Source organism: Hippopotamus amphibius, chromosome 9, assembly GCF_030028045.1.
Source record: "Hippopotamus amphibius kiboko isolate mHipAmp2 chromosome 9, mHipAmp2.hap2, whole genome shotgun sequence".
Lineage (NCBI taxonomy): Eukaryota > Metazoa > Chordata > Mammalia > Artiodactyla > Hippopotamidae > Hippopotamus > Hippopotamus amphibius.
In genome coordinates this window covers 133110975-133124169 of record NC_080194.1, presented here as the reverse complement: position 1 = coordinate 133124169, position 13195 = coordinate 133110975, and the positions used below count along the sequence as shown (strand labels likewise).

Below are 13195 nucleotides of genomic sequence, written 5' to 3'. Positions count from 1 at the left end.
AATATCTAAAATAAATGTAACTGGGAATGTATAAAATCTTTATAAGGAAAATGTTAAAACATTACTGAAGAACTGCAAAGAAGACCTGAAGAACCAGAGTGTATTATATTCTTGGACAGGAAGACTCAAAATCATAAAGATGTCTATTCTGCCTAATTCAACTTATAAAATTTAAATGATTGAAATAAAAATACGAGAAAGATTATTTTCCCTTCGGAAGTGGGGTGTGGAACCTGGGTGAGTTCATTCTAAAGCCCTTATGGAAAAGAAAACAACAACAACAAAAGCAAAAGTTGTCTGGAAAACCAATGAGAAAGAGGAGAGAGTGCTGCTAGCCCTAGCACACATTAAAATATATTACAAAGCCTCACTGATTAAAACAGTATGATATTAGTATATGAACGGAGAGACAGAAAGACAAATAACACAGAAGAGAATGTCTAAAAATTAGATACATACATGCATGGAAATTTACTATATAATAAACTTGGAATTGCAAATTAGAGTTGAAAACCTGGACGTTTTGAAGAAAGGTACTGGGATAACTGAGTAGTCATTTGCAGGAAAAAAAAAGTTAGAACCAAACCTAACATAGTTCACCAGGATAAATAACTCATGAACCAGAGATTTAAAGGTTAAAAAATATGAGGCCATAAGGGTTATAGAAGAAAATACAGGAAGTCTTCCATAGCCTTGGAGTGGGGAAGACCTTTCTATCACTCCAACTCTTGAAGTCATAAAAAAAGATGGATAAATTATATAATTATATATGCATATGTATTTATATGTATATTCATATAAACTTCTACATGCCAAGAAAACCATAAACAAGACCAAAAGTGACATACCAGGGGGTCTATATTTGCAGCTTATAATACAAAGAAATAAGATCCCATAAACAGAAAAGGAAAAGATCAATAGTGAAATTTTTAAATGAGTAAAGAATAAGAATAAAGCTCACAGAAAAGGAATGTTCTCTTAAAATATGACAAGATGCCCAATCCTCTTCACTAACAAAGAAATGTTAAAATTACCATGAGAAACCGTTTTCATTTAACTGGCAAAATTCTGAAAGTTTAATGACACAGATTGGCAAGACTGGGCCTTAGCTCATAAATTAGGAGAATATAAAATGTACATAAAGGTACAACCTTTATGCATAAAAATTTGTCAATATCTATTAAAATTACAAACACACTAACTCTTTGACCTAGCAATTCTTCTTCTGGGAATTTATACGTTCAAAATGAAACTGTAGGTGGGACTTCTAGAAAGGCAGAGAAAAGAGCAAATCCTCTCCCCAAAGGCAATGATAACAAAATTCCCAAAAATAACCTTTTTGAAACTCCAGAAATTGACCAAAGGCATATAACAAATGGAAAAACATTCAATTAAAAAAAAACCTACCAAAGAAGACATACAGATGGCCAAGGGGCACATGAAAAGCTGCTCAACATCACTCATTATTAGAGAAATGCAAATCAAAACTACAATGAGGTATCACCTCACACCAGTTAGAATGGACATCATCAGAAAATTGACAAACAGTAAATGCTGGAGAGGGTGTGGAGAAAAAGGAATGCTCTTGCACTGTTGGTGGGAATGTAAATTGATACAGTCACGATGGAGAACAGTATGGAGGTTCCTTAAAAAACTAAAAATAGTTACCACATGACCCAGCAATCCCACTACTGGGCATATACCCAGAGAAAACCATAATTCAAAAAGACACATGCAACCCAATGTTCACTCCAGCACTATTTACAATAGTCAGGTCATGGAAGCATGTCCATCAACAGATGAATGGATAAAGAAGATGTGGTACATATATATAATGGAATATTACTCAGCCATAAAAAGGAATGAAATTGGGACGTTTGTAGAGACATGGATGGACCTAGAGACTGTCATAGAGAGTGAAGTAAGTCAGAAAGAGAAAAACAAATATCATATGTTAATACATGCATGCGGAATCTAGAAAAATGGTACAGATCAACCAGTTTGCAAGGCAGAAATAGAGACACAGATGTAGAGAACCAAGGTGGGGGGGGGGGGTTGTGGGGGAATGAATTGGGAGATTGGGATTGCCATATATACATTACTAATAAGAAAAAAAATATCAAATTGTACACTTTAAATATATGCAGTTTATTGTATGTCAATTATATCTCAATAAAAGTTCTAAAAAAAAAAGCTACTAAACCTTTGTTTAAAAAAAGAAAAAATTCTGTGGCATTTTGCAAATCACATAGCTGGTAAGGAACTGCTTGCATTCAGAATATAAAGGACTTAACATTGAAAACAAAAGACCAAAAAATTCCAATTTAAAAATGGGCAAAATATTTGAATAGGCATTTCACAAAAGATATACAAATGCCTGATAAACACATGAAAGGATGCTCAGTATTATCAGTTACTAGGGAAATGCAATGAAAACCACAATGAGATACTACCTGACACTAGAATGGCTATAATAAAAAAAAGCCAGACAATAAAAAGTGTTGACAAGGATGTGGAGAAACAGGAACCTTCACACAGTGCTGGTGAGAATGTAAAATGATACAGCTACTTTGAAAAACCATTTGGTATTTTCTTAAAGCGTTAAATATAATTTTACCATACTCTAGCAATTCCACTCCTAGTCACCTATCTAAGAGAAACGAAAACATAAAATCCACACAAAGATCTGTAAACAAATGTTCACGGTATTATTCATAATAGCTCAAAACTATAAACAACGTAACCACCCATTAGCCAGTGAGTGGATTAACAAAATGTGGTATACCCCAATGGAACATTATTCGGTCACCAAAAAAAGGAAAGAAATACTGACACAACACGAACAAAACTAAAAAAAATTATGCTAAGTGAAAGAAGCCAGATGCCAAAGACATGTATGATTCCATATATATGAAATTTCCAGAAAAAACACATCTGTAGAGGCAGAAAATAGATTAGTGGTTTTCAGGCTTGGGGGTGGGAACAGGGAATAACTGTAAATGGGCAAAGGTTTCTTTGTGGTGTCGTGAAATGTAAAATCAGATTGTACCGATGGTTGCCCAACGCTGTAAATTTACCAAAAACCATTAAAAGTTATACTTTTAAATGAGTGAATCTTATGGTATGTAAATGATACCTCAACAAGGCTGCTTTTAAAAAAGCACTGTAATCTGTGTGTGAATGCGTATAGGAGCTTTATTTATTATTGCCAAGAACTGGAAACAACCCAAACGCCCTTCAGTTTGAATGGAATAAAGCACTGTGGTGCATGCGCGTCACGGTTATTTGTTGCAGTATGATTTCTAATACCAACCGGTTAGAAACAACTCCAGTCATGATCAACAGCAAATGGGTTAAGTAAATTATTGTACATCCACACAATATAATAAATACTACACAGTTATAAGAAAGAATGAGGAGGCTCTCTGGGTAATACTGATACAGAAAGATATCTGCTTTATTGGTGAGTGAAACAGTGAATTAGAAGAAGAGACAAAGAACATAAACACATTCATTTTTGCTAAAATGAAACTCTGAATGAAGACATAAGACAGCAGTAGAGCCGTTCTCGACTATGTAGTGAGCGTGAATGGGGTGTGCGATGGGGTGGCTGCTGCCAGAGGTGAGAGTGAACTTTAGTATTGTTTTATTATTATCTTTGAACACGTGAATGTAAAAAGGAGACAAATCAAAACAGGAAGAATTTTTTGAATATTGTTCCATGCTCCGGTAAACAAACACACTCTCAACGCTCTGTCATCTGCAATTCGCTTCCCTTTGGTGTATTCATCTTAGTCAGTGATTACAATATTGAACTGAAGAGAACTAGGGAAATCCTTGCAATAAACTAATAAAAATCTTTCTTAAATTGATGTTAACCCATTACTATACACTATCCCAACTTCATGAGTTACATGAAGTACCACTGTGGGCGAGTTACTCAATTTCCCTAAACCTCTTTGTAAAATGGATGTAAATGCTATCTCCTTTTGCAGGTGCAAATTAAATGAGGCAATATATGTCACATGCCTGGAATCATGCTTGGCACCGAGCAGGCATCCAGTAAATGCTCACTGGCTTCGTTTTCAGTTACGGTCGCTTCCTGGCTGATGTATTCACCTAACTGTCACCGCATTCAGCCCAGATTTCATGAGAGTCCTTGTCACACAAGACCTGTGGTGGTGAAATTCTTCTGTTTGTTGGGCTGTTTGGGTTCAAACTGTAGCTCTGAAATTTTCTACCTGGTGGACAAACCACTTAAAGTTCCAAAGCCACAGGATCTTTAGTTTAAAATGGGGGTGACAAAGGTACTTATTTCACAGGATTAAAGGGAGAATTGAATGGATTTGAGGAGCAGAGCAGAGCTTTGAGCACATAGTAAGTAGTCAAGAATTAGCAACTGGTACCATTATTTTGTCTACCACACTCCTGGTTCCCTATTATGTGAAATAACATAAGAAGTATTGCAATTATTATCTGAATTTTGTAAAAACTTCATGCTAAACCTCATTTCTAGCTTGTCCTGACTTTGTAATTACACTTCAAACTTCCAAATAAAAAAAGTTGATTCCTACCCAACTGTTCTGACACACACAAACATTCTAATGAATAAATGATAGTAGGGTTTTTAGATTTCCTTCATACAGGCATAGTACAGCTCTAAAAGTAACAGAGGCTGAAATCAATATTCATATTATGTATTGTTTTCTCTAATATTTAGGATTTAACCGGCTTTGAATTTCTAGATACTTGGCAATATAACATGGCAATATATACACCAAGCTTTTTTCTGAAAGAAAAAACAAAACTAGGTACTCAAACTAATCTTGGAGATTACAAGAATTTCCCAAAGTTGTTTATTTTTTTTAAAAGTACAACCAGTAAAATAAAACTCTCTATGAACTTTTTATTCCTTATAACATTGTTATCTCTTTAGCTTTTTCCTAAAGTAGCCAGAAAAGTTCAGGATTTTGAATTTAGTCCTTGAAAGTAATTGTTTAGGGTTACAACGTCTGTGCTGGAAATGACTAAAACAACAAAGGGGAAGGAGCTTGGATTTCTGTGTTCCGCAAGCCCTTTGTTTTTGAAGCAGCATTATTTTAATTATTTCCTATAAATACATCATTGTCCTTAAGAAAAATATTTTTCAGATAAAGATTAAAAATCTTTAATCATCTCTTGGAACATCACTTGGAAATGACCTCAGCACATTATAAACCTTCTAAAACAGATTTAGTGCCTGAAAACCCATTTGCCAAATAAGAAAAGCAACTGTTATATGGAATTTCATTAATCAAATTATTTTAAGAAGAAAAAGACTTGAGTTTTTATCAGATGAGCGGCAACAGAGTATTTTTAGACAATTCTGGAAGATATGGTAAAAAAAAAAAAAAAATACCCTGCCAACTGGAGAGCACTGAGGTGTTAGCCAGAGAGGAATTCTGCTCACCCTCTCCCACCCCTACTGCTTGCTGCCCTCAGCTCCTCTGAGGTGCCCCCTCCAAGCTGCCCCTGCTGGCTGACATAACCACTCTCTCTTCACCAGGCCAGGATTTCCATTAAACTTGGGTAGGAATTAAGATTTCCTTTCGAATCCAAGAGAGACCTGGAACCCCAAGTATTTATCCCCAGTGGAATTCCAACCACGAAGCAAAGACGGACGGGGCGGGCAGAGGGTGTGCCAGGTGCAGCTGTCACATACACCTGCCCCCAGGTAAGGCAGAGGCAGCTGCCCTCGCCGACCTGCCTGAGATGGAGAGCAGTAGGCAGACACCCCTGTTAGCACAACATCCAGTCTCTGGCTCCCTAGCACACTGCGCTGGTCAAGACTGTCAACCTTAAATGGTCCTTGAGGCTGCAGGCGAGTGATTCTAGAGGGGTCTTTATCTGAACTGCTAAGGGGATTCCAACAGGTACCAAAATACAAAAGAAAAGGCAGATTTCTCAGTTTTGGACAACTCAACCCCATGCACACCAGCAAAGTACTCAAAGAACACACAGGAAAAAAATATACTGGGGAAAAGTGTAGTTATTTTAAAAATATTTATAGAGAAAAGCTGAAAATAATCCATTGCCCGTCAGTAGGTTAAATAAACATGGGTACATTCATTTCACTGAAATTATGCTATAACTGAAAATAAAAACCACATAGAGCTATACTATATGAACTGAAAAGGGAAAATGTCTATGATATATACAAGGGTAAGTCAAAAATTATTCGCACTCTGGCTGTAGAATTTATAGAAGTTTTAATATAACCGGAGTGTGGATAATTTTTGACTCACCCTCGTATAATTAGGTAGAAAAGGTGGCTACTGAAGAGAATGGATTATGTGTATAGATAACACATACAGAGAGCTGGCAAGAGAGAGAACGGGGCAGGTAAGGAGAGCGGCACGTAGGCTGCAGACCAGGGCAGGAAGGGAGGGAGGGTGCGTGCAAGGCAGGCTGAATGCCAAAGGAACAGAGAAGGTGAGAGAAGAGATGGAGCAGGAGGCAAAGAAAGACCAAGAGATGCACAGGGGCAACCTGGAAGTACGCACGCAAAGTGGCAATTGCTCTGAGTGTCCCATGTAGTAGCCACTAGCCACATGTGTCTATTTAAATTTAAGACAGTTAAAATTCAATAAAATTAAAACTTCAGTTCTGCAGTCCCACCAGTCACATTTCAGGTGCTCAACAGCCACATGTGATTCATCACTACCGTCCTGGCAGCACAGAACAGCACATTCCCATCACTGCACAAAGTCCTACTGGGTAGTGCTGTTCTATACCCTTTGGTAGTGTGTAAATTTTTTTATAGTGAGTGTGTTGTACTTTTCTAGTCTGCAAAGAAAATAAAGATATTTCCACTTTGGGAAAAAAAAAGTTTGGGGTTTTTTTCCTCATTCTGTATCTCTTGTAATAGTTATTTTTCAAACATCACAGAAGCATCAGAGGTCTCATAAGGGCTTAATGACCTTTATTCTGCCAATTTTCTCTAAGTTATTTGATTCTTACTAATTCAGTTCTAGTTAACAAGAGTTCAGATGCCACCAAAAGAAGGACAATGACATATACTTGGAGCATTGTGACACTGCTCTTGTTCTCTAAAATCTAAAAAAAGGTCATGTTACTCATTCTTAGTAGAAGTGAGCACAGTTGACAGAAACCCTCCGCAGTTTAGACAAACACTTTAAATTGAAGGTTTTCTTCAAAAGAATAATAGCACTTAAAAATAGTATTCATTTTTTTTTCTGATTCAATTCAGTACAAAGTAGAGAAGGAAAAGAAGCCTAAAGCTTAAAAAAAAAAAAAGTGCCATTTTAACTGAAAAAGAAAATGGCAATGCTGAGAACCAGCTTTCAAGTGAAGGCTGTAACATCAAAGCAGTGAACGTTCACAACAACCAGTTCCTCAGGGCTTGCTCATGTAATAGAAGTTCGAAGCATCTGGTGAGGTTTTAAGCGGGTAACGTTTTAAAGAAAAGTTAATAGAAAGGTTTCCAGAAAAAAAACATAAGGCACATACACAAGTTTGCAGGGGATGTGGAGGTAATACCATTTTGAGACTCTGAGTCCCCTTTGAAAAACCACTGACTGCTGCTGGAAGAGGGCAGCCCCAGTCCCTGCTGGGGGCCCCGTCCACATCCAGTGACCCACGGGGTCCACGGCAGATCTAATCTGTGCCCTGAAAGTTCTCCTCGAAAGCCTCCGCAGATCACATCCACCTGCTCTCCTAATGCAACCACCCACTAGTCTATCACCAGACCTTAAACTCCAATCATGACCATCTATTCAAGGATCTTATCACAGGGCTATGCATACTACATAAAGACAGAAAGCCACAGGAATTAAGACAGTGTAGAAGGGACACAAGGATATGCCATAGACCAGTGGAGCAGAGCCCGTGCATCCTGAGCAATCTGGATACAAGACAAAGTGGCATCACAAGCCGTGGGGGGGGCGGCGACGACACTGGACTCTGCAATCAGAGATGCTGGCCTGTGCAATTAGTCTATATTCACATGGAAAACTGTGCCCTATTCATACTCACACACAAATAAATTCCATGTGGATTAGATTTATGCTGAAGAGCAGAACAAATGGAAGAAAATATGGCAGGATCTCTTTATGACCCCAAAGGACTCAGAGTACAGAGGAATTTATTAAACACAGTATAAAAAGTACCAACCATAAATGAGCAGACTAATAAGCATGACCTGATTAAAGTGTAACACTTGTACACAACAAGGCACACCGTAAACAAAGTGGAAAGATAAGCCACTAGGAGAACATATTTGAAATGCAAAATATCAACGAAGATAAACAGCCAAAATATGTAAAGAACTAAAGACATATAAGGGGGGAAAAAGCAGCCCGACAGAAAAATACCCAAGTTGCAAAAGAGGCAGTAAACATAAGAAATGGTGCTCAAACACACCAGAAATCAAGGAAACGCACTATTTCAAATTAGCAAAGATTTCAAAGTCTGGCAATACCAAGGTCTGGCAAGGATACAGAGCAACAGGCACTGCCAGTGCTGTCAGGGGCTAAAACCTGTACAGCTGCACTGGAGGATGACCTGGCAACACCGAGCGAAGTCAAGGATGCACATGCCCTACGCACCAGCCATTCCACCTCTAGACACAAACGCCAAAGAAGGTCTTAAACATGCATGAGAAGACATGTTCACAATAACACGGTTTAACAGCAAAGCACGGAAATAACCAAAACGTCCACTGACAGAGAAGGAATAAACTGTAGTATACTCCTAGAATACCATACAGCAAAAAAGGGGAAGAATTACTGTTACACACGTCTACACAGATGTATCTCATACATAATGTTAAATGAAAAAGCAAGTTGTGGAAATATATACCCAGTGTGATAGCAAAGTTCCAGACCCACAAACTAAATACACTGCGTATTAACACAGGTGCATGTAAATGCAAGTAGAAAGCCAAGCCAGGGAATGATGCACACCAGTTCAGGACGACGGTTCTCTGCAGAAGGAAGACGGGGGAAAGGCAGCTGGGAGGGCACACAGGCAGCATCAAAACAGTACATGTGCAAATATTTTATTTTATGTCATTTTAAGCTTTTAATGTAAAGCAAAGGTAGCAAAATGTTAAGATGTGACTAAGCTGTTTCAAGATTATATTATTCTCTACATTTTCTGTGTTCATGAAATATTTCACAGTATGAAGTAACTTGTATTTTAAAGAAAAAGAAGAAGCTGAAATTTATCAAAATGGCTGTCTCCTGATATGGAGCCTCCAGCTATAACTTTTCTTCTTTCCTTCCTAGTCTTCTATATCTTCTAATTTTCTTCCCATAAAGTCAACCCAGATACTTCTAGTCCAATTTATTCTCCCATCTTACTCCCAAAACCAACACTGTACTTTCTTGCTCCTTTGGTACAGAACTTGGCATTGGAGTACGCACTGTCTCCTACACTGGAATACGGGTTCTTGGAGGGCCCATCGCACCATTCTCATTCTTACGTAAACTATGCATTGAATGCCTACAATGCACCAGATACGGTGCCAGGAGCTACGAAAAGATAAATGAACAAAACATATGCTGTTTCTTCCTCCACAGAGGTTAGTCTCAAAGGACAGAAACATTAAACATAGAAAAAAACTATTGCTATATAATTAAAATTGCAAGGAATACTATGAAGGAAAAGAATAGGTGCCTTGGGACCACCTACTAGAGAAGCCTACTATACTCTCTACTGGGTAGGAGAAACAGGAACACGCCAGGAAGGGAGGGGTGGAAGGGCCTCTGAACAGAGACAAAACCCTCCAGGATCCTTCCCACCAGCTGGAAGCAATGAGGGCAGGGGTTGCTTCTGACCAATGGCTGTGCCCACTACTTTCATGGTGCTTTAACAAATGCTTCCTGGTTGATTCTAAGCAGCCTCTGAGCAATCAGGAGATTCTGTGCCTACAGCTTGAAGGCAAGAAAGCAGTCCGTATGGGATGGCCCAAAAGGCAAAAGAAGTAGTCATTCAAAGAGGCAGAACAGGACTTCCCTAGTGGCTCAGTGGTTGAGAATCTGCCTGCCAGCGCAGGGACACGGGTTCGAGCCCTGGCCCAGGAAGATCGCACACACCATGGAGCAACCAAGCCCGTGCACTACAACTACTGAACCTGTGCTCTAGAGCCTCTGAGCCACAACTACTGAAACCCGTGCACCTAGAGCCCGTGCTCCGCAACAGAGAAAAGCCACTGCAATGAGAAGCCCACTCGCTACAACGAACAGTAGCCCCCGCTTGTCGCAACTATAGAAAGCCCATGCAGCAACAAAAACCCAACACAGCCAAAAATAAAATAATTGAAAAAAAAAAGAGGCAGAAGAGTCTGAGCCCACTATGTGGTAGCTCAGTTCCTCAAAAAGTACTTGCTATAATATTCTCTCATCCTCCTGCATGAAAGAGCTAACCTTTCTCTTCATCCTTCCCTCCATCCATCCCCTTCCTTGTCCAGCACCTTCACCCCCATTTAATCCATTTAATACGCTTAAGCGGAACTATGTGTGCCAAGCTAGGTTTACGAAGATCCACATAAGCATAGCCTCAGCCTCAAAGAGCTTTCCTTCCAGACCAGTGGATCAACTTGGGGGTGACTGTGTTCCCCAGGGGACATTTCACAATGTCTGGAGAATATTTTTGGTTGTCACAAAAGGGCCGAAGGGAGAGGGGTGCTACTGGAATCTAGTGGGTAGAGTCCAGGGATGATGCCAAACATCCTATATGATGCTTGCAACGACAGCCCCTCCACAACAAAGAATTATCTGGCCCAAACGTCAATAACATCGAGGTAGAAAACCTGGTACAGGTTACTTAGAACCATGTCTAGAAGTTGACTGCTAAAGCAGGGCAAATGTCAGAAGATGATGGCCAGAGGCCAAGCAGATCAAGTGTCAGAGGGTTAGGAGAATATGAAACACCAGGCGTATGAAAAAAAGTCAACAGTGCTGAGGCTGAGAAACCTGCTCCAGAGAATCTGCGTAACTGGCGTAACTACACACGACAACACAACGGGAGTACAAGGTGTTCCACACAAAGGTGAGGAGGTGTCTAGTCTAGAACCAGGGGCAGAAAGATTGCCTTGCAAGTGACATCTAATTCCAAGCCTGAAAAACAGATGCATTAGTATGGGATGAAAGGGCAGAAGCAGGAAAAAGCAGCTTCCAGACAGAAGGCACAGCTAGTAGGCATAAGGGACTATGGCACAGAAGAAAAATGTGTGTCTGATGGAAACACGGGGAGTGGCTGTGGAAGGGCTGAGGAGGTAAACAGATGCAGGTCACACTGAGCTTGCGTGACGGGTGAAGAAATGCTGACGTTCTCTCTAGGGCAATAAGAAGCCACTGAGAGGGGTCCTGGTGTGGGATGTCCAGGTGCAGCCAGATGGAGCTACACCGGGCCGCCAGGTAATAATCTCAAGATGCCAGGGCGTTCCACTTCAAGTTCAGGTTCAACTGGTTTTATACCCTTCAGTGGTGCAGGATCTGCACTGTCCTTAAAAACCTTCAATCCTGCATCAGCTCTGGAAGGGACACAGCTTGCAGTGTTGCTCTGGAGCTTATGGAGACTCAGACTGAAGTGAGCAGTGAGTACAGCGCAGATAAGGCAATGGCTGACTCTGCAATGATGGACAGGGAACTAAGCCCTTATTTAAAGGCTGTTCAATCCACAATATACCATGTAAAAGAACACCCAGGAAAAATACCCAATCTAAAATCATAAGTGGAGAAGATGTTTTTGGCTTTGCAGAATAAGAATTCTGATGCAGGCTTTCAAAATAATGAAAAGTTTGTACAATTTCAACAACAGCTGAAAGAATCAAAGAAGCAATATGGTCTTCAAGCAGACTGAGTCTGATGGCACAGAAGGCGGTGATGAAGATATGATCTACTCAAAGTCAGACCAACTTCATCTGCCTCATTATACAACTGGGAATGAAGAAGCCTGTGAAAAATAAAGTGTGGCCACACCTATGAAGAGAAAGCCACTGTTCACATGATTGAGTCCAAGCACAAGCTGAAGAAAAAGGCCTGTTGCCCGAAAACTGGCTGTAGCCACACCGACGTAGAATGTCTGATCTCATCCAGGATGCGGCGCTGAGAAGGGCAACTGAGAGGTACAGCTAGAAAAAAACATCGTCAATCCAACTAGGAAAAGCCACCTGCCTGCAGGGAACTCTGCAGCCTACCTCCTACCCCAGCCATCTGTAGAAAGCAATGCTTGTTAAAGCACTTCGCCTGGCTGTGTAGCATCTTTGGGGTAAAACTGAAGGTTTTAGTGTATTTGAAAGCATTTTTCTATGCTGTGATAAACATTCAAGCATTAAACAAACAAACAAAAAAAGCCACTGGAAGGACTTACGCAGAGGAGGGATATGAACAAAACTTGTCTTAGGACAATGGTCCAGGAGCATGAATTGCTGGGCTCTGAGTAGAAGGGAGCCCCTGTGAACCAGGTGACAGAGCCTGCCTTGGCCGCATGGTGGTTCTGAGGGCGGAGGGAGGCACTCAGGAGATGCTTAGACACAGGCTGTGATGCGTACCCATCACAGTTCTCCAGCTAGCCATTCCAAAGCCCGCAAACTCCAAAAGCTAAGTTTCCTGCAATTCATCGGTGGCCCAACCTCACCAAAATTATGTGGCAGCACAACCAGAACCTAAACTGACTGGAAGCTATGTATAGCACATTTATCCTATTTAATGTGAATGTTTCAAGGCAGAGGATTAACTTTTGACTGCAGGATGCTGCCCCAGATCTCACTGGGTAGAATATTCACTTTGTAAAATTCAAAGAAGTCTGTATTACAAAATGCAGCTGGGCCCAGCAGTTTAAGATAAGGGGTTGTGGACCTATACAAGGTGCTGAATAAACTTTTGTCAAACTACATGAAATTAGGCAAAGTAGGTTACTGATTTATTATTTGTTCAGATTATTTTTCTAACAACAGTATGAAACTTCCATATACCACATATATACCTACACATACATTTTATGGAACTGTGCCTTAAAAAAAACCCTAGAAATCTGGCATGTGATCCTAGCAGATTCACAGTAGTGGGATTTGGGGAAAGGATTTAAAAAAATTATTTCACAGAAACTTATTTACTTCATAATTCCTCCTTCCTAACTTCCAGTTAGGAGTTGAAAGAGCCTTGAGGTCACCTTCCTAATTGCTGTCAGC

General features: G+C 40.0%; 1 protein-coding gene and 1 pseudogene across 15 annotated transcripts in view; one reads left to right on the top strand and one right to left on the bottom strand.

Annotated features, from left to right (window-relative positions):
- The window catches only part of MRTFB (myocardin related transcription factor B), a 284571-nt gene that overhangs the window by 148295 nt on the left and 123081 nt on the right, over window positions 1-13195 (bottom strand). The window lies entirely within an intron of this gene.
- On the top strand, window positions 11435-12224 carry LOC130861053 (E3 SUMO-protein ligase NSE2-like; annotated as a pseudogene).